We start from the raw sequence: 23316 nt of genomic DNA on the forward strand, positions 1-23316 counted from the left end.
CTTTGGGTAATATATTTAAAACCACAGCTCATAACCATCCGACTGATACTTTTACTTTACCAGGCCAAATAAGAGGACACATTAACCCATAGTAAAAGTATTAAATTAAACAAAATAGTAATGTACATAACAAGAAAAAGTCTGCAACCATATACACAGGATCACAGTCTCCCACAGTTTCCAACACCACTAGTGAGGAAAGGAACATGCATAGCCCAGACAATTCATATTCTTAGAGTTTCGTTCTAGGTAGAACTCTTTGCCTCCCTGGTAGTCATCAGTGCCCTCATGAGCAAATTGCATGAGACAGAAGTTAGGAGGCCTAATATGTCTTTGCCATGATACTTCATTTTGAGGCCCCCAGTTTACAACCATTGGGATATTGTTCTGTTAGCAATGTGTGCTTCCAAAGAAATAGAAATGTGGTCATTCCATTTTATTGTTACAAACCACAACAATACTTAAATTATTAGATACCTGTATTAGTTTACTGGAAAAGGGGTGATTGATGCTGTCATATCGTTGTCAGTACAAAAAGCAAAATCAAAACCAATTTCACTCTAAGAGGAGACTGTCAGAATCCTACAAGATAGCTAATTTTGCTTTGGTATAGTGGGTCAGAGACACACTTGCCACACATTAGCAAAGTAGGTGCGACTTGACCATGTTCAGCTATGTGAAGAAATTTTGAAGGCAAAACATAAATTAGAAGAGAAAATGTGCTAAGGGGGAAAATTTTTTATATTATAATGTCAAATAATGGCTTAAGGTTTAGCTTCCATTTTAGCAATCTATATCATTCTTTCCTTCCATTTTGTATGAAAAGCCAGGAAGGAACAATGAAACAACTTGCCAAAATAAAAGTTATAGAGGAAAGTCACAGTATTCATCGATACCAGGATGAGAAGCCAGCTACTATATTCTTCATTTAACACTTTAAAATATTAAGTTCATCAGGTTTAAGATGAAACATCAAGGACCATACAGGCCTAAAAAATGTGGGTAATAGCAGACATCTAGGGATGTCTGTAACAATTATTGTAAAAAGATCATAGACAAAAGGAGGAGAAAGATAAGCCAGGTGTGACTCCATATACACAGAGGATCTGAACATAGGACTCTATTTATTTTATTTTTTTCCATATCTCTGATCATCTGCCAGTAAAGTCTTCCCTTAGTGCCTCATCCCGGTGTGGAGGTGACTCTTGAAGGAAATAGTTGTGAAAGACAAAGTCCGACAGGTCCTATCTAGATGCAAAGGCTTCTTTTCTGGATCTCATGACAAACTGTTAGTTGTCTGATATTAACTAAGGTCAGAAAGGCTTATCACCAGAAAGCTAGCCACAAAATGACGTTAAGGGAACTACAACAACTCACTAAGACTGTCCACTTAGCCATGAAGGCGACCAGTTCTGTCTGTGCAGGTGGAGGAAGTATCCAGATCGACAAAATCATAGATCTTTTAAATGACTGAAACACTACAATTCCTTCCCCATGTAGAACTTCATCTACTCATATCCTACCCCTAAACTTTTCCCTCCTCCTTTGCTAGCATGGTGTCATGGAAATGGATAGCAGCTCAGAGTTGAGAAGACCTGGGTTCTAGGTCTACCTCTGACCCATACTGTGTGCCCCAGGCAACTCTCTAAGTAAAAAGTGGCAAAGATGGTGCTGATCTGCACTGGAGAGGGAGTTTCCTCACTGGAGTTCCTGAAACCAATAATAGCACAGGTCTTCTCCCTCCCCTCCCCACCCCCACCCCCAAAAAAGTAAAGTTCTTCTGAAAACTTCTTAACTTCTAAAAATTCACATTTCCTCTTAGCATACTGGAATTTAATTAGCTGAGAAGACTCAGGAAACTGACATAGACAATCCTAAGTGCTTCCTTCATACCCGGTGCAACTTGACCTGTAAATAGGCTAAAAATTCAGAGAGAAATTAAGCAAGATTTTGGTATTAAGTAAATTGGAGTTGTGGAAGAATGTTACTCTCTTTTCATTTAATGCATATCACTTAAGATTAGGTAACATTTGGTAGAAAACCACTCAAAGAAAGGTCTAAATAAATTTTGTTGTAAGAGAATTCGTTTCTATTCTAATAATTATATATGTATATACATATACACATATATTTGTGAGTCATCAGAGAACTGTTTTTAATAATCCAAACAAATCATGTTCATAATCCCCCTTACTATATTTAATATTCCTTGGTTACATGTGCTATTACTATTACTTTGCTTCACACTTCTATTGCTGCACTGAAAATTCTTATTTTAGTTATTCATATTAAAGCAACTAAGATTATGCTTTTGTATTTTTCTTAATTTGATCCTAAATTTGAGGAGAGTAGTTTCTTTAACTCTGGAGTTTTCATTTTGAATGCTTCTCATTTAACTTTCTTTTAGGTAATTCTTGTGGCTTTGTGAACTTTTATTCTTTTCATTGTCACAGGAGTCTTCTGAAATCAATGAAGCATGGGTTGACTTGTACCAAATAAATTAGCTAGATAAATATGTTGGCATTCTATATCATTCTGGTTAGGTACACAAGTAACAATAGGGTTTTATGTTAACATTTTATAGAATTCTCTTAAACTAATCTCTTATGGCACTGCATGTAGTTTTTCCCTAATATTACACAGCACTGGCCAATGAGAGCCCGCTACCGGGAGCAGGCACATAGCACCCACAGGGATGCTTGGTAAAGCTGCTTCCAGAAATCTGTGATGGCATAGAGTGGAGGGGCTTGGCTTTCCCTACAGAACATTTGCAGGTATTCTGTAACTGTTCCGTCTTTGCTTGCTGTTGTGTTGCAAAGAAAAATCTTTTGATTGGCTATTAGGCCAAAACTAGCTGTGCATGCAAAACCTCTAACTGACTGATTGTTCTCTCTCCCTGACTGCAGTGGAGTGAGGAGGACAAAATGCCACAAGTCTTCATATGGAAAGAGTGAACTTGGGCTGTTCCCTGTATGCATTACTGTCTTGCTTATCTTCTCAGGCATAGAGCATATCTAGAGGATAGCAACTACACTGGGTGACAGATGACATCCAAAAAGATACTGACAGGTTAGAACATTAGGTCAAAAATATTAAGAGAAGCATTTATATAGTGCCTACTATGTGCCAGACACTGTGCTAAGTGCTTTACAAATATTATCTGATTTGATCTTTCCAACAACCCTATGAGATAGATACTCTTATTATCCGCATTTTACAGTTGAGGAAATTGAGGCAAACAGAGGTTAAGTGACTTGCCCAGGGTCACACAACTAGTTTCTGAAGTCAATTACGAATTCAGATCTTTCTGACCCCAGACTCAAGGTTCTATCCACTATACCACCCAGCTACCTCTATTAAGATGAAATTAGATTTGGCTAAAAGTCAAATTATACATTTGAGTTAAAAAGCTGAATGAGGGAGGTGTGGTCAGATAGTAATTTGTCTGAAAAAATATCTAAAGACATTAGTAGATTGTAATCTGAATGAGTTAACAATGTGCAATGTCAGAAACAGATCTGATGCAATCTTGGGCTATAGTGAGAGAGGCATAGTTTCCAGGAATAAGGAAGTGGTCACCCTGCTGTACTCTGCCCTGGTCAGATGACTTCTAGAGCCTTGTGTTAAATTCAGACACTACATTTTATGAGCCTGATAGCTTTGAGAGATAACATTAGTCACCCGGCGAAATTTTAGAAGACGGCAACCGCAATGGTAAAGAGCCTTAGGTTCATTCCATAGGAGCACTGGCTGAAGGAGCTCTACTTCGGAGGGTCAGCCTAACAAAGAAAAGACTCAGGAGGCACGTGAGACCTGTCTTCAAGTATTTTAAGGCTCTCATGTGGAAGAAGGATTAGACTTTTTATTTTGGCACCAAAGAGCAAAGCTAGGAGCAATGAGAAGTTGCAGATTTAGGCTTGATTTAATGAAAAACATCCTAACAAAGCTATCTAAATGGATAACAGGAGATAATAGGTTGACCCTCACTAGATGTCTTCAAGCAAAGACTCAATAACCACTCACTGGGTCTGTTTTAGATAGGTTGGTATAAATGGCCAATGAGGTCCCTATACTCCTGGAGGATATAACATACTAAGTTACTTGCACTTTGGAGTGAATGAGTTTTTCCCAAACATTTTTTGTCTTGAAGTCTCCAAACAGGGTGAGTGCCATCATGGTATAGTGGGAAAAACATTGGATTTGGAGCCATACTACCTGGTTTCAAATACTTGATCAAACACTTACCAGCTGTATGACTAAGAAAGTTAACTCTCTAAGCCTCAGTTTCCTCATCTGTAAAATTTGGATAATAATATTTGCACTGCTCACTTTATATAATTTTCATGAGGAATATGCTTTGTAAATTGTAAAGTACTATAAAAATATGAGATATTATTAGCTATCAGAAGGGGGAAATCATGTTTCTGGCATCTCTTAGACACCTCCACTACACTCGGGCTATTTTGGGCTCTCTTAAACGAAAGAAACAGTCTCCTGACTCATCTTTCAATCTCTAGGCTTATAACCTCTCATCTATCCTCTATACTGCTACCCAAATAATTTGCATAAAGATCATTTTGCCTTTCTACTAAAAAATGTTCAATGACTTCCCATTGCCTCCTGAAAAAGTAAAATTTAAACTCCTGACTGGCATCCAAAGCCCTCTATAGTCTGGCTCCAACCTACATGTACAGCCTTATCTCATACTATGCCTCATCACATATTCCATATTCTGGCCAAACTGGACTTTCTTCCATCCCCCATTCTTGTCTTGTTCCTTCCCACCTTTGTTCCTGTGACATTCCCCACGACCAGAATGGACCACATACATAAACGCTCCCTTACTTCTCATGTTTTATGTCAACCTGTTGAAGTCCTTCCCTTCCTTGAAGACACAGCTCAGATGCTACCTTCTCTATGAAGCCTCTCCCTTATCACCTCCAATCAGATGAAAGCGACTTCGACCTTATATTTTGCATAACTCTTTTACTAACTCCCTCCTTTGAACTTTTAGCACTCTCCTTTGTATCATAATTATTTGCATACTTTCCCCTCTTCCATTAGATTATAAACACTTTGAGAGTAGGGCCTATGTCATGCCTTTCTTTTCCTAGTACTTACTACAGTGTTTTACACAGAGTAGACACTTAAAAATTTTTGTTGAATGGAATTGTTTTTGGAAAGTTGGGAAGGGTCCATAATATGTCCATCACATCTATAATGTACTATTATACAGAAGACAGACTTTACAATTTGGTCAAGACTTAGCCGTAAGCATAACTTCACAGTCTCCTTTCACTTTCCTGGCATTCATAAATATACATACACTTTTTTTTTTCACACACACACGATTTCAATTCCCCTTTGACATACTTATACTCACAGTCATAAAGCAAGTCTTACAAAAATTTTTCTAGAGGCGCTAAACTTAGATTTCTTTTCTTAGATTGGAAAGGGCATCAACATTGGTGCTAGGCTGGAAAGGAGTTAGATAAGATTTGGGCATGGAGATTTTTTGATAGAAGAACAGAATAAAACTGCAATATTGACCTAGAATTGTAACTATCTTTCTAATTATAGAAGAAATTTCTCCCTCTCCCTTGACCCTGATTAATCTTGGATTAGAAGGTCAAAATCTTTCTTTTTCTTTATGGAAAATACCAAACTAATGTTAGAAAGTAAAAATCCTTCTTTTTCTTCTTCTATAAGGTCTTCCTTGATTCTCCAGCTAGAAGCAGCAGTGGAAAGAATGCTAGTTTTAGAGCTAGACATCATACGTTCACATCTGGGCTTTGTAACTTGCTTACTTTTTTTACTTTGAACCTCTCTGGGACTCAGTTTCCTCATTTGTGAAATGAGTGAATAGAAGTGGGTAACCCTAGTTCTAAAGCTAAGATCCTTAGTAATTCCACTCTCCTCATTGTTTCACCCCTTTCTGTTTGACCTCTGCTATAAATTTAGCACATTCTGATTTGTATTACATTTCTTTATATACTCATTTAATCCTATAAGTTCCTCAAGGAGACTGTGCTCAGGGTTGTGACTAGGGCAGAGCAACCAAGGCTTTGTCCAAAGCCTTGGACTGGTGCTGAATTCAGACAAGCCCTGCTAAAATCAAACCTCCCTAGCATAAATAAAGGGAATAGCATAAAGGATAATGCATAAAGGAGATGACCTGGTCAGAACTGCGCTTCAGGAAGATTTATTTCACAGGTGAATAGAGGATAAACTGTAGTGGAGACAGCCTTGAGGCATAGAAACCAACTAGCAGGCTATTATAATAGTCTAGATGTGAGGTGATGAGGTCCTATACCAGACTGGTGGCAGTCAGAAGAAAGAAGGGGATGCATATGAAAGATGTTATACAAGTAATATTGACAGGACATGGCAACAGATTGGATATGGGAAGGGAGAGACAGAAGGAGGAGGAGGAGATGAAAGAAGAGGAGGAGGAGGAGAGGATGACACTTAGGTTGAAAGCCTGGGTGACTAGGAAGATGGTAGTGCCCTCCATCGCAATAAAAATGTTAGGGGTGATAGCTAGGTGGTGCAGTAGATAGAGCACCGACCCTGGAGTCAGGAGGACCTGAGTTCAAATCCAGCCTCAGACACATAACACTTACAGCTATGTGACCTTGGGCAAGTCACTTAACCCCATTGCCTAGCCAAAAAAAAAAAGTTAGGGGGAAGGGACAATTGAAGGGAAAAGAAAGTGATTTCAGTTTTGGTTGTAATGAGTTTAAGTGGTCTACAGGAGATACTTAAATTTCAGATTCAGAAATTGTTAAGAAGCAGATGCTTCATGTGCATAACTACCTAAACTCAATTTGATAGAAAGTATGCTTATCTAGTGGTAAGAAGAGTTTTATTATCTCCTATATAACACATCTCTTTTACATGGACTCAAATTTACCTCAAGTGTAATCGTCTCCCTTAAAACTTAACTATATGTGGTGATAGTCTGATAGAACAAAATCTGTAAAGTAGGCATTCTACTCCCCAACAGCAAGATTAAATAAGGATTCTACTGTAATAAGTTGTCAGTGACATTTTGTAATTTTAAATATATTTCTATATGAAATTGATATCTTATATATACATAAAATTGATGTTAAAATGATATGCTTTAGTGTTTATCGTTAGAATTATTTTTCTATTTTCTCAACAAGACCCAATGAATCATTAGATATGTTAGCATTAATTTTAGGGGAGTCATCAGAGGTCCAAACCTTCACGACATTGCTATATATAAGAATTGGAAAAATATTATAATAATAATACCTACAAAATCAAAGAACTGATTTTCAAATCCAGCTAAAATTTAGATGATTAAAATATGACCTAATTTTAAACCCTACTAGTCCTGGTACTTTTTTTATAGACACTGTAGCTTAATTTCTCCATCTACTAGCAGAACATAATAATATCTGCCTACTTTACAATAATGCTATAAGGATTAATGGGATAGATATGGGAGACACACTTATAGTACACTTCAAAATTCTTGGAGGTAATGTAATTTTGATGTATTTTTCATAGTGCTTTTTTATAAGTGCTTTGTAAATATTTCTTTCGTTGTAAAGAAAATGAAAACATTTATTTCAGTTTACTGAAAAGAGAGATATGTGTAGAAATGAAAGCAAAAGTATGTAATGCCATCCTCTAAAGTCTCCAAAATACTCTCTTAATGTCAGCTATTCAGACTTGCTGAACCACTCCATTCAGATTTTAAGACAAGAATGACACTTTCTTCCATTTATAAAACAAGAATGAAAGGATAAACTAACAACAGCCAGTCATCATTCATTTAGAGCTTACAGTTTTATGGGTACAACAGGGATATAAGTTTCTTTTTGGTAGAGAAAAATGATTCTGTCCACCCGTCAGTTTTTGCTTGAAAGACAATTCATGATTCTAACCTTAAATACTTAAAGTATAGCAAAATCTAAATCCAGGAAATGCTTTTTTCTTAAAAGACAGTGGAGAAAAATAATTGCTTACGAAGAACAGATGTGAAGTACAATCCAAAGCAATTATTTATTAGAATATAAGTAATCTCCCAAACCAATATGAATTAAATTGCAAGAGAAAAAAGAATACCCTCTAAGAAAAAGTTTTGCCCCTGGCCAGATCTCACTTCACGAAAAAATGTACATCAAGAGGGTCTTGGCAAAAAGAATCATTCTCAGGTGCATCATTGATTTATGCCAATATCAAAAGAAATACAAACCACTTGAAGTGGTGTAGGATTTGTAACACTTAACAACATCCTCAAAATAGAAATTCTTTACAAGGATTATTGAGATAACACAATTATTTTCTCCTATATAGACAAAATAAGGATCTTAAGCGTTCAATTTTCTAGGCACACCAACAGAAAGAAAAGCCTTCACTTTCAAAAAGGTAGGGTTTTTCCCTCCCACTTTACTCAGTCCTCTGAAAAACAGCAAAGACAGTAGCATCTGGGAATCCACAGGAGCCAAGTTGGCTGAAGATTCTGCCTAACTTTTGAGGGGAAACAGGAAGTTGCACAGTTCATGCATCAGCAGCCTTTAATCTTCTTCCTTGTAATCCTATTACAGGAGCAACTATATAATTATTAAACTGACCAGCAGTCAGGGTCACTAAGATATTATTTAAGATCCTGGTGATGAATTTGTGGGCTGACCTGTCTCCCCTATCCATCTTTGTGCCAGGGCAGAAAGACATATTAAAAGAATCCCTATAGTCTTGTATATCTACACACACACACACACACACACACATTAGTGGACTGTCTATAAGGGAAAGAGCTCTGACCTATGCAGTTATTGATCAATGTTATGATTCCCACCTCTATAAAAGCCTAGGGCTTGAGCTATATGACTAACTAACAAGTTTACAAAATCCATGGTCCTACCAATGACATAGGGACAGAGATAAGGACTGTGATTTCATTGATATAGGGAACTCCCAATGAGGAAATTCCCTCTGCTTATGCAAGTTTGTCCCCTTTCTGCAACTAATAGTCTGATAGAGTGACCTAGAGCAGTGAGAAGTCAAGACTTGCCTAGAGTCAGTCAGACAGTAGGTATCCAAGGCCAGGTCTTTCTGTCTCCCTGCCTACTACATCACATTTCTTCCTCCCATGACAATCATATGGACACAAATAAGCTTGTTAGATTAAGAAAGTCTGAGGATTATCATCATCATTAGCATCAATAAGCAGGTACTGAACAATGCCTACATACAAAATCATGAAGTAGCATAGTAAGGAAAGTGAGAGAATCTGTTTAGAGAAAGTGCTGTGCTGAGTGCTAAGGAATCCAAGAGCTATTGCACCCAGACTCTTATTTATAGTCTAGCTGGGATGTATGTACATCTCTACATCTATATCTATATATCTATGTCTATATAAATATATAGATCTATCTATATGTGTAGATAGAGATCTAGATTGTGTATGTGTATATATGCACCTACATCTATAAAGATATGTTTATATAAATATAGATATAGATATATCTATATGTATATAGATTATAGATGTATATAGGTATATATACCTGTCTATATCTATATCTATATAAATATAGATTAAATAGATACATAGATAATGTAGATGTAGGTACATAGCTACATACATTATATATGCATATAATAACAATAGGTATATTTATATTATCTATATATAGATATATATCTATATATAGATATATCTATATCTTTATTTTTATATATTTATATATGGATAGAGATAGAGATTACAATAGTAATGTGACGTGCAACACAGGTACAGGTATGGTTGTTACTTTAGCTATGACCTTATTCAATATCTTTGCTAACGGTCTCAAAAAGAAATTAAGCAAAATACTGAGGAAAATTTCAGATACCACCTTGATAGCAATTAGGGAAGGCAAAAAAAATAAAAAAGAAAAAAATGAGGGAAATATGTGTGTGTCCACACACAGACATGTGCACACACATATATACTATATATGCATATTATATACATATATAATTGGTTAGAAATAAGAATGTAAAACAATATAGCTTGAAAACATGTCATCTAATACCTGTTGGGAAATTTCTCTCTTACATTCATTACATAAAGAAACCTAGAAAGCAGGAATTTTGAGGTATGAGGATAGCTAGGATGGAGTGGGGAAATAGAAGGGGCAGATATTAGAATGATAGGAGAAAACAAATTAGAGATGAGTTTCCAGTGTGACATAGGTAAGAAACAGGTCAGTGCTGATTTGGACTGAATATCAAGACAGATAGTCTTTCCTTGTTGTTATGCTGAGACCATGCTGTATTATGCAATGATGGCCTGCAAATGCTAGAATACCACAAAGATTGAATCTAGAACTTTTTCATCAAAAAAAAAAAGAGGAAAAGAAATAAATATGCAGAGCCTACATATTTAAGAACCTGCTAAAAGATGAGTAATTAAAGATGTGATAAGTTACAAAAATATATTTTTAGTCTTAATTCCAAGAATGGAAATTAAAACATAGAGCAAAGAAGAAGGGGATTAAATTAAGTTGAAAAGCTGCAAAGAAAATATTTTCCTTGTAGTAAAAATAAAATAAAAGTACTGGTTGTCTTCTCTCAACTCTCTAAGCCACTTCACAGTATTAGTGACCTAGAAATATTACTGGTCCTCCCTAAAGGTGTGACTGATTGTGGAGAATATGACTCATTAAATCTCGAAGGAGCCTGTAAAGAATGAGGGCGTTTAAACAGTGCTATAAAATACAATGGGGCAAACCTACACCACAAAGTCAATCAGATCATTGAACAGATATTTTAAATCAGCATTCAGTCCCCAAAATGTCTTGCCACTTGAAACCATAGGGAAGATTTAGGACACAGAATGAGGGCTGGGACTGGTAGAGACACAGAAGAAAAAACAGAAGAGTTGGACCAAAAGACAAATGGTGAAGGTCATTCTCAGTGGCATAACTGAAAGGAGTAATCCTACACTGGCTGAGGAATGGACTGGGTCTATTTTTCCACCCATTTTCTATGGATAGCAATCAAGATCCCATATTCTATTACCACTTGAAACTAATCGTAGCAGATCTTTGCTATATCCCTACTCAATCTTAGTTTTTCTTCATATTACAAGCCCATTATGATTTTTTATGAATTTTCCTTTGTGTCATGTGAATCCCTGTCTAAAGAAAGAGGAATAATTGAAAAACTTTTTTTAATGAAACAAATCTAAGAATATTATTTCTAAAAAATTGTATGGCAATGTCATATATTTATTTCATTTGTATTTAATACAGACTATGAACTGAGTTGGAATTTCAAAATCACAGCATAATTTATCTTATATGTTGCTATACTCTTCCACTTAAATCCTACTTTGTTGCCTAAAAGTGACATGGAGATGCTATTGGCTCCTTGAAGGTTCTGCCAATGGCATGCAAGCATAAGAAAGATCTTCCAGGCTGGAAAAGCTTCAAGGACCAGCTTAGTGATTGGCATACATTGGTAGCCCATGTAATACCTAAGGATCTTTATTCCAGCTCCTACTTTCACAGATGGCTTGGGTACTCAGAGCTAGGCTGGCCACTTGACTACTCTCACTCAGGACACTAAGGTACACTTTGAGAGTTGGGAGTGACTTTCTAATGCCATCAATTTAAGGCTCTACCACCATACTCTCCCCTCCAAGATTATCTGTTGAGAATCAATTTAATCAGTCAGTCTCAAGTAGCTTTTAGAAAGGAGTATTTATTAAGTTGATGTTATAAAATCAGTTGGTACAAAATACCCCCTAATGCCTGTTCCACACATACATATAGAGTGCAGAGGAAAGTGGGTTCAAGCTTAGAGATTATATGTGGAAAAGGGAACAAATAGCTCCTGGTTTCTGGGAGTCCTTTTATCCATTCTGGGGCATGTTCAAGAAGTTCCCTTTAGGGGCAGTTAGGTGGTGCAGTGGACAGAGCTCCAGCCTTGGAGTCAGGAGGACCTGGGTTCAAATCCAGCCTCATTGGACACTTACTAGCTGTGTGACCCTGGGCAAGTCACTTAACTCCAATTGCCTCACCAAAAAAAAAAGAAGAAGAAGAAGAAGAAGTTCTTTTAGAGTTGATGTATAGACAGTTCTTACTTTACATAAACGAACCTTCAACAGACCTCTATGTAAAGTGTCATTGGAAGCGGAGAGGGAGGCCATGTATCCATGAAAGGAGGGGACTGGGGACAGAGAAATGAGAGCAAGAGGAAGAACATTCAGGGCTGGGGCCAGTCACATGGTGACCAGAACTGAGAGGAAGAACATGCAGGAGGGAGGAGACAGACACATGGTACCCCAGCAGAGGCAGACAGAAGACAGACACACAAGGGTCAGATCTTTCTCAGTGCCAGAGGTCTCAAGCCAAGCCCCAATTCAGTGGAGATGGCAGTCTCTTCTCATGTCTGTTTTTCTGCTTTCACTTGGAGGGTTTGTTTTTTTAAGGGTTGGGTTTTTGTTTGCTTGTTTGGTAGGGCCATGGGTGGAGCACCAAGCCAAGAGGAGGAGCAGAAAGAGAGAGCACAGTACTGTATAGTAAAATTAACATTGATTTTTTTTTTTTTTAGAATTCGGATTTCTTTCAGAATTCTTTACATAAAGTCCAATTTGCATCATGTGAATTTACATAAAACAAGAACTGTATTTTCTTTGCTAGATTTCTTGTAGAACCGTAAATACAGTCTGTCCTTGATTCCTAATCCAGACACTGTCACCAGCTTATAGGGTGATGGGAATAGGAACCCAAAGGGAAGAAGGGAGGTCTAACATCCTCCAGAATTTTTGAAGCTTGAAATGTCCTACTCTAATCAAAGTCAGTGGGGAAGGTTCGGGGAGAGACCTGGCCAAGCAAAAGCTAAAGAGACCTGGTCAAGGCAAAAGCTAAGATCTCCTCTCCCCAATCTCCTTCCCAGCAGTTCCTCCTTAGGAATACAGGGAAAAGCCACACTTGCTCCAATTTCTGGAATTGAACCCCTTCTCGGCTTGCTTGATAATTTATAGTTGATCTCTGAGGCATGGCAAAGTTTCTTTGTGCAATATCACTCCAGTTCTCAGTTAGAAGGTCTTTTAGCACTTAGTCTAAGGCAGGTGAGTAGCAGATTGAGACATGTTCTCACCTAATTTAGGTATCAAGTCTTACATGTACATCTATATATAAAAACCAACTAGCTATACTTAGAGAGGCTCATCAGTAGGTTATCCTCAAGGTGATGGAGCTCTTGAAGAACAACTACTAATGTATACGAACAGAGGTGCAATCTGCATCAGTGGAGGGAGTTTGCACATCAGTGGAATGATAAATCTTTTGAAATATTGAACTATTTTCAAACTACATCTCTAAGAATATTATTGCAACTCATCTCTGTTATATTCATAGGTTTCTGAAGTGGGCAATACTGCCCTCTGGGGGGCACTGGAACAATCCAGGTGGGTGGTAGTAGCCTTGGGTGCAATTGGGGTGCATTGAATAAAAATAAGGGGGCAGTGGAAGCATAAAGAAAGAAGAGAAAAACATTTTGAAAAACCATTCATACATGTTTCATCTGTTGTATAACAGAGTTAAAGTCATAGAGATTACATTATTTTCGAAATAAATACACACAAAATGCAAGTTATAACTGATCAGTGGTCAAATCCACTGACAGATCTTAACAAGCAAGCGTTGGCAGGCTACTGTGTCACACATTGTTGGGAAGTCCAGAGTGCATTGGCAGGAATATGTGCATGTAATGACTTGTTTACAATATGATACTATACAGTTACATGACACAATATTGCATCATCAAAATTTCAATGCAGGAAAAAAACCCACAAATTTACAATAAATTATTAAATTTAAGATGAGTCATTTTAAAAAAAAATTTTATATTTTTTGAAATGACACAAATTTTAAAAAAAATTAAAGGGTTAAAGAAAGTAGACTTCCAGGGAGGCGCTGAGTAATTTTTTTTTTTTTTTTTTGGAAAGCAGGCGGTAGGTCAAATAAGTTTGGGAACCTCTGGTTATACTCCTCTGAGTTTTTCTTTCTCTCATCCCACCACCACTACGTGTTTCACACACCCCCTAGTCATCCAAATTACTGCTTTCCAGGCTTCAATATATAACTGAACATTAGTGATTTCAAGGAATTTCTCCACAGGTATTTTTAGATAACAATTTCTCAAGCTTTTAAGCCACATGCAGTGTGTTAGAAGAACGCGGCGTATTGCCAACTAAGAATTGTCTCTCAGAATCAATATAAAGGATATCATCAGAGAGATTTTAACCAGAAGATGAAGTAGACTGGTTATACAGCAAGAATGAAGGATATTTAGTGAACAATTTGTATATTCCAGTGGCTTAAAACAATGCTGAAGTATCTTGAGGAAAGTCCCTAGAACATTGGATTGAGGATTTATAGGAGGACGTGGATAAAAGTTACATAGGAGGAAGCTATGAATAGGTTAAACTTTGTGCCACTGGAAGTAGTATCCACATTGATAAGATCACAGGATCCATTGAAATGTAGAAGTATTGTTTATATCAGTGTTTCTAATTTTTTTTCTCCTGTCCAGACCTGTGATTTAATCAGTGTAAGGAACAGGCTAATACAGAAACACCTTATGCCAATAGCCAATTTGTAACTCAAATGTAACTTATAACATTGAAAAGTTGGGTGGGACACTGAAAAGTCAAGCAACTGTTTGCTCACATACAGCTAATATGTATCAGAGGCAGGGCTTAAAAACAGGCCTTCCTGACTCTAAGGCTGGACCTCTGTCCATTGTACTACTCTGTCTTTCAGCTGATTATATCTACAGAAATTCTCTGCAGCTTGTTGCAGCTTTCTCTAATCACTTTCAAGGTGCCTTACCCATAATTAGTCCTTAATAAATGTTTATTGATTTGAACTTGATTGGGTTCTTATGGGGTTGCATGTTGGCAAGGTGTCTTGTGATATGTGAACTAGAAACAGGTAGGTGGGTTAAATTTTTTGGTAAAGAATTTTTTGTTTATATTGGGTTAACTCACAAAGATATAATAATACAAACCCTTGAAATAAGATATTTTCAATATATGGGAAGGAGCTTTGTACCTTGTGAAGAGTATCTTCAAGAAAATAATGGAAATGTGATTATTGCCATGATTATTCAGTGAATTCAAGAAAGTGGTTTGATGACTATTACATTTAATTTGTACAGAATCTTGGCTTGAAGTAATTTATAATCCCTGTTGGACATTTCCAAGTAAATGTTCCTGGAGGCAGCTTTAACTGCATAAGTCCAAAACAGAACTTTTCTCCTCGCCTCTCTCCTCACCCTAATTCCATTATTTTTGTTGAAGGTACCACCATCCTTCCAGTAATCCAAACTCACAAACTCAGACTCATCCTTGACTCTTCAGTCTCCCTTACTCTCCCTTCTCCATATCCAATCAGTTATCAAATCTCTTTGACTCTATGTTCACAAAGTTCTCACCTCTGTCTCCTTTTCTTCACTCATATGGCTCCCACCCTAGTGCATCACCCCTCACCTGAACTCTCGCAATAACTTCATGAGTTTTCTCCATGCCTCAAGACTCTACATCCTCCATGTGACTGACCATCTCTCCGCCTCACTCTGTTAGCTTCAGTGGCTCCCTCTTGAATAAAATACAAGCCCCTCTGGCTCCAACCTACCTGTCCAGGATTATTGTACATTACTCTGCTTCATGAACTGTACATCCCAGATATACCAGCCCATTTCCTGTTCTCCATACTCAATATTTTCTTTGTATCTCCCTAGTACCAATGTCCATCACATTGTAGGCACTAAACAAATGTTTGCTGAATGAATCCAGTTGGGAGAGATTGAGAAATATTTGAACATATACAAGTATAGCTGCCTTTCATTAATTTCCAAAACAAATGTCAGGCACAAGCATTAAGACATATAGTGGTTAAAAATAATGTGCTCTCTAATTAAAAAAAATTAAATCTCTAAGCAGATGACTACTATATGAACAACAAATTATGATGACTAAGCATACCTGAAGAGGTTTTAAGTGGGGATAGAGGATGATCCCTTCAAGAATCTGAAGAACTATTATCACATAGAAGAGGAGATTGACTTATTCTGCTTTGCTCCAGCAGGGCAGAACTAGGATCAATGAATGTAAGCTGTAGAAACATAAATTTCTGCATAATGTAGGGAGAAATTTCCTAGGAGTTAGACCTATCCAAAGATAGAAAGCAGTGTCTTTGGAAGGAATGAAAGTCTCACTAAAGGCTAGATGACCATTTGTTGAAGATGTTTTAGAAGGGATTCTTGGTTAGGTCCAGATTGAATTAGATGATTTCTGAGGTCTGATTCTGAGATTCTGTAATTCTCTGAAAGTGATATTTTCAAATTGTCTCTCAGTGCTTCTCAGCTCATACATTCAAACCCACGACTGCCCACAAGAATCTGGACATAAGACCAGGGCATCGAGCATTTAGCCTCAGTCCTTGAATTGCCAGACCCCTGTTTTGCCACTTGTACAGAATTATTTATCTGTGCTGACCCACTGATTACTGTGCTAAACTTCATCTAGAATCCACTTCTGCTCATCTCCTCTTATTTTATAGGAGGCCTTGGTCACTAACCCTGGCATGTTTGCTTGGAAACCATTTCCTATTTATCCTTTCCTATTTAATCTGAATCTTTGGACTCTTACTCTGGTCTCTTTATTTTGAATCTGCTTCTAACAATTCCCTGTTGCTTGCTTGGTATACTTGAACTCTGATCTTATCTTGTGGTCTGAACTTACTGTACTCACACACCCCTTCCTTGAATAGCTGACTTGCCATTCATGACCCTTTGTCAATTGAGTTCTTTCAGACATTCCAGTCTAACCCTACTTTTAGTCCTGGTACTTCCTGGCTTTCCTTGCCTTGCAACCACCTATGACCCATTGTTGACAATGGCACTAGAATCCAACATTGATTCACCTCTGTCTCTCTCCTTTTCATTTGAATGTTAGGTCATCTAACTTTATTGTCTCTTGAGATTCATCACTATCATTATTTATCTCCCCACAAGAATGACTTCTACCTTCCCAGAGAACTTTAGCACTTGAATTACATTTTCCCTCCCTATTCAAATTTTTACTCTCAACCACAGATATTTTTAACACTTACATCTGGCTCCTCAACTTCACATCCCCTTGAAGAGTCTTCACCTCTTCTATGTTTTATCCTTATCCCATAGCTGTTGCCTACCACTATGTCTGTATAAGACAACCCACTCTACTTTGGGGTTTTAGTCCCACTATATTTATCAGCTAAGAACATATCTCAATCAATCAAGGACTTATTCTAAAATCTTTGAATGATTGATTGAGACTCTTTTGATCAGATAAATTTTTAAGACTTAATGATGTAGGGTGATTTTTGACCCCACCCTTACATCTGTATCCTAGATCTCATCATCCTATTGATAATGTTTTACCTTCAAGTTTTACAACCAAAACACTTTCTCTCTAATCACAACTTTCTTATCTGTTCTTTGTCTTCACACTCATTCCAACTATTACTCCTTACCAACACCAGGGCTTATAATTATTCCACACCCACTTCTAACTAGGTGGAATAGTAGATAGAGTCCTGGGCCTGGAGTCAGGAAGACCTGAGTTCAAGTCAGGTCTTGGACATATACTAGCTATGTCATCCTGGGGAAACCAGTTAACTTCTGTCTGTCTCAATTTCGTCATCTGTAAAACAGAGATGATAATAGTATCTACCTCCCTGAGCTTGTATGAGCATAAAATGAGAGAATATAAACACTAGCTATTACATTAATTAATTTTTTTAAAAGGTGCTACATAAATGCTATTATTGTCATTGTTGTTGTCAGGGACTATTTGAGGTTTGTATTTTTTTTTCCTCCATGCTTTGTACAAGGCACTCAATAAACAGTTATTGAATTAACTCAGAAAACAAGGAATTAGGAGCTGGAAGAGAACCTAAAGACCCTCTACTCCCACTCCCTCACATTAGAGATGAAGAAGCAGGGGGCAACTAGGGGGCACAGTAGATAGAGCACTGGCCCTGAAGTCAGGAGGACCTGAGTTCAAATCTGGCCTCAGACCAAACATTTGACACTTACTAGCTGTGTGACCCTGGGCAAGTCACTTAACCCCAATTGCCTAAAAAAAAAGAGAGAGCGAGAGAGATGAAGAAACTCACCCCAGGGAGATTAAATGATTTATCCAAGATCACACAGGTAGTCAGTGGCACCGATGGAGTGGGGTCCTGTGTCTTGACCCCAAATCTCTAGTTCTTTCCATTGTACCAACCTGCTGTAATTGAGATGTCCATCGTCAACTCGTCAGAAAAGTTGGATGTGGATTTCTCATAGCACAATTTCTAACTTCAAAACCAAGTGATCATTAGATACTTAGAGAAGGCATCTTCTTTAACCAAGTCTCGTCCAAATTCTTTAAAACTGTTTCTCTTAATAAAAGAAACATTACCTCCTCTCCCCAAGGCAGATGAAGCTGTTTATTCTGACTGAGCTGCCCTCAATCATTAAGGAATTATGCCAGAGAGACAGTCCTCACTCCCACTTCACCAACTTTCCCCATCTTGTTTTAGACTGAAATTCCCTGCCCTGATTACAGCTTCAGCACATACCTTCACCACCACACTAAACTCTTTCATTCCTTTACCTGTTACTTACATCTGCCATGCCAATCCCTAACTCTGTATCACTCCAAAGGTTTATTTTTTCTGTCCCTAGACCCAGATAGCAGAAAATTGCTGATGAAAAACAAAAAAAAAATGCATACTTCTATTACAAATTCATGTTATCTAACTTCAGGGAGAGCCTCCTATTTATTATCTTTTATTCACCATTAGAAGGAGAGGTTCAGCTGGGGGAGAGAAAAAAAAACACCTCTCCCAGTATCTCCTTGACAAAGTGTGAACTATTTGGAATGATTATGAACTCCCTTTGTCCTGGGTCCTTATTTCCTTGTTGATAAGATCCTTCCTTCTGGCATTGACTCAAGGTCCATCTTGTTGCAGCAACAAAGAGTGTGAATGACATTGATGATGAAGTTCTTAGCTGAATTTTTTTTCATAGGATTGGGCTTGGCCAGAACCAAGATAAGTCATTCTGAGGAGTGGGACAGAGAAGTGTTACACATAGTCATGGCCAAAGTTCCCTGGAGAAAGGTGTGAGCATCCATATGGCCCTACAAGGGACCTAAGAAGCACATCCCACAAGAAAAGAAACCTATCCCAGATGTAGACACAGACATTTGTGGAAGAAGAAACTACAGACAAAAATCGTGAAAGAATAAGGATTGATATAGTGGATCTTTGCCTTCACTGATAAATGATTCTGTCAACTATAGAGCTACACCTTAGCCATCCTGAGTTCTTTCCCGTCTGGAGGTTCCTCATTCCAGCCTACTATTATAAGACTTAAACTTGTGAAGTAAAATTTACAAGTACAACATGCAAAAGGAGTGGCTAAATAGCCATTTGTTTGAAAAAGATCTGGGGTATTAGTGGTCTGAAAGTGCAATTTGAATCAATCATGTTATTATGGCCACTGCCAAAAAGGCTAATTCAATCTTAGGTTGCATTGAAGAAAAACATGATGTCCAGAACTATCATAGAACCTGAAAGGACTTTGGAGACCACCCAGTCCAACCCATATTTGAATGAAAATCCCCTCTACAGCATTCTCAATACATGGTCATCCAACTTTTCCTTGAAGATCTCTGGGGAGGAGCAATCTCCCAAGGCATTCCATTATGAAATAACTCTAATTGTTATTTTTTTTTTACAACTTCTATCCCTGGGAAGGGGAGAGTCCTGTTGTACTTTGTCCACATCTAGAGGATTATGTTAAGGTCTTAATGCTACATTATAGAAATAACATTGATAGTGAAGCGTCTCAAGTTCTCAAGTAGATTGAAGAAACTGGGGGTATTTAGCCTAGAAATGAAAAGGATCAGAAGAGACATGATAACTGTTTTCAAATATTTGAAGGGCTATCAGGTGAAAACATTTACATATATGATGTCATTTGAACCTCATAACAACTCTGTGGAGTAAATGCTATTATCATCCTATTTTATAAATGAGAAAACTGAGGCTAAGAGAAATTAACTGTTTTGCCCAGTATCAGACAGCTAATAAGTGTTCTAGATAGGCTCTGAGGGCTCTTACTATTCTGAAATTCTCTAGAGGACTATATTGGTTCATGAGGAGACAGAGGCCTATCACAGGGAAAGGTTACTTAATTCTTTAATTTTTTTTATTTTAGACAAATGCTAAAACTTAAATACATAATAAGAAGAGAAAAAGAAAAATTATAAACATAAATATAAAATAATAAAAAATGTCATGTGCACAGGAGAGGATTCAAATTATATAGCAATAACTTTTCATTTCAAGAAAGCCAGGTTACTTAATTCTTTGTCCTGTGTTTGAGAAGATAATTTCAGAGACTGGAGAAGTGATTGACTAATTAGGTAGCAAGGTGGCTCAACATAATGAGTGATGAACTTAAGAGTCAAAAAGACCTGAGTTCAAATCTTACCTCAGACACTAGCTATATGACCTTTGAACACTTAATGTCTCTGAGCCTGTTTTCTCGTTTGTGAAATGGCTATAATAATCGCACCTAGTTCACAGGTTTGTTGTGAGGACCAAAGGAAATAACATATATAAAGCACTTTGTAAACCTTAAAGTGCTATATAAATGCTAGATATTATTATCTTTCCTGCTAATTCCCCAGCATTTAGGAGCAGATGCTGTCTAATGGATAATTACATGACAATTGTTAACACTTTTCAACTAACAAGTAACAGTAAAGTGCTTCACATAAATTACATATTTGAGTGGGGTTTCTTAAAGAGCATTGCTCTGCCTGGTGGGTCCCAAAGTGATGAAGAAGAGTATTGGAATGAGACTATTTCCAATGTTCTTCCAGATTCCCATGTTTTATCAATTCCCACCTCTGTGGAGGGCAGGTAGCAGTGAATCTTTAGTAGCAAAGCATCTTTGGCAGAGTGCAATTTAAGACTGTAACATTTTTACTTATGTAAAGAAAAAAAAACCCACTTCTACATCACTTAGCAAATTCTTACTTTTCCTTTTGGAAGTACAACTGACCATGCACATGTGAACAATCTTTTGCGAACTCAGGATTATCTTTGGAACAACTCTGCCTCCATCATATTCAACACCCTCAGTGTTGCCTTAGATACATATGCCTATTATCTGTATGGGGAGCCTATATTAGGCCATCTTTAATAAGAAGCCTAAGAATAACAGATCTTCAAGAACCTTGCAAGGTAAGTGTCATCTCAGGGTTGGGTGTGGGGGGAAACATAGTCTGAGTTCAGGAACAGTATCAGGACTCACAGGACAAAATGAAGAAAACAACACTGAGGGAAGAGTATTGTGCATCAAACAGTGACAATTTGCTTCATGTAAGGAATAAGCCCCAAGGAACATCATTTTATAGGCAATGCTTCTGGATAAATATGTCTAGTAAGCACCACTTTCCTCCCTATATGTGTTGTCTCCCTCTATTAGAATGTAAGCATCTTGAGGGCAAGAACTGCCTTGATTTTATATTTGTATTCTCAACTTAGTATTGAGCCTGGCACATATTATGTCCTTAACAAATGCCTTTTTTTCCCCCAAAGGATAGGTAACTATACTTTCCCAATAATAGACCTGAAGACCAGGCAGCTGTTCAGATTCCCTTAAAAATAACCTACTGTCCTAACCTATTTATTTTCAATGAAAAGGAAAGACTGGCTTTAAAGAAGTGTCTATATGAAAGCCTATAGAAAGCTCAGCCAACCCTTTCTCTCTATTTTCTGGAGACTTATTTTTTGGGCCAAAACAACAGGAATAAAGTTAAAAGATATGACCCTTTAGGATTGATGGCCCCTCGTGGTGATCCATTTCATCTTGAATAGGGTTTAAGAAGCCAAAGTAACTACAAAACTAGATCACTGGGCTGTGTATAAATTAATTCAGGTCTGCTCTGGGACAAATGGAAGACAAGGCTTCATAATTACTCACAATATATTTGCTTACCTGAGAACATGTTGTATATGCATAGTAAAAGGTAAGCTCCTAGAGAGCAAGTACTGAATCACATAGAATTTTCAAAATGAAAAGGACATCTAATCTAACTTCTACTCAAAAGGAGTCCCCCCTATAACATACTCAACAAGTATACCTGAATAGTTCCAGTGAGGAGGAACACATTAACTCCTAAGACAGCCCATCCCACTTTTGGACCATCCTAATTGTTAGGAAAATGTTCCTCCCATCAAGCCTAAATTTGTCTCTTTGCAACTTCTACACATTGTGTCTATTTCTCTCTTCTGGGACCAAACAGAATCAGTCAAATCCCTTTTGCACCTGGAATCCTGCAAATACTTGGAAACAGCTATCATGTACCCCCACAAATCTTCTTTTTTTCCAGGCGTTACTTCCCAATTTCCTTCAACCAGTCTGCCTACCATATAAACCTGAGGTGCTTCACAATCATGGTATCCTCTCTTGGGGTACTTCTCTTTGTTCTTCCTAATCTGTGGCACCCAGAACTTACCATAATATTCTAGGTGTGACCTGACTTGGGCAGAATATAGAAGGACTGTGATCCCTTTTTTTCTTGGAAGCCATGCCTTTCTTAATGTGGTATGAGATTATATTTGGTTGGGTTTGGTTGTTTGGGATTTTTTGGGGGGGTGGGAGGGAATGAGACTGTCACACACACATTGCAAATTTATGTTGAGTTTTAAGTCCATTAAATTCACAGATCTTTTTTTGAAATAGTTGCTGCTCATGCTCCCCTGCTGCCCTGCTCCACCACTGAGGCCCCACTTGCTGCACCAAGCGCAGACCCCTGCCCCTACAGCCCCTACATCCCCAGCCCTGGCCAGATGTCCTTCACCTTCATCTCCTTTCAACAAGGCAAACATGAAACAGGTGGATGTCCCAACCCAGAGTGGAGCCTTTGGGATCCTCCCTGCTTGCATCCCTACCCTCCAGATGCTGAAGCCTCATGTGGTAACTGCGCATGCTGAGGATGGCATCACCACCAAGTATTTCATGAGCAGTGGTTCAGTCACAATGAATGCTGATTTCTCTGCGCAGCTGCTGGCAGAAGAAGCCAAGTCTCTAGACATGCTGGACCTGGTGGGGGTCAAATCCAATCTGGAAAAGGCCCACTCAGAACTGTCAGGGGCATCAGATGAGGCAGCCCAGGCCAGGATTCAGATCCAGACAGAAGCCAATGAAGCCATGGTGAAAGTGCTCAAATCATGA

The 23316-nt window shown here is 37.8% G+C and overlaps 1 pseudogene; it reads left to right on the forward strand.

Moving 5' to 3' along the window:
- Positions 1-1348: 1348 nt before the first annotated feature.
- Positions 1349-23316, forward strand: LOC114026463 (annotated as a pseudogene).

Source organism: Vombatus ursinus, unplaced genomic scaffold (assembly GCF_900497805.2).
Source record: "Vombatus ursinus unplaced genomic scaffold, bare-nosed wombat genome assembly UNPS02014839.1, whole genome shotgun sequence".
Classification (NCBI taxonomy): Eukaryota; Metazoa; Chordata; class Mammalia; order Diprotodontia; family Vombatidae; genus Vombatus; species Vombatus ursinus.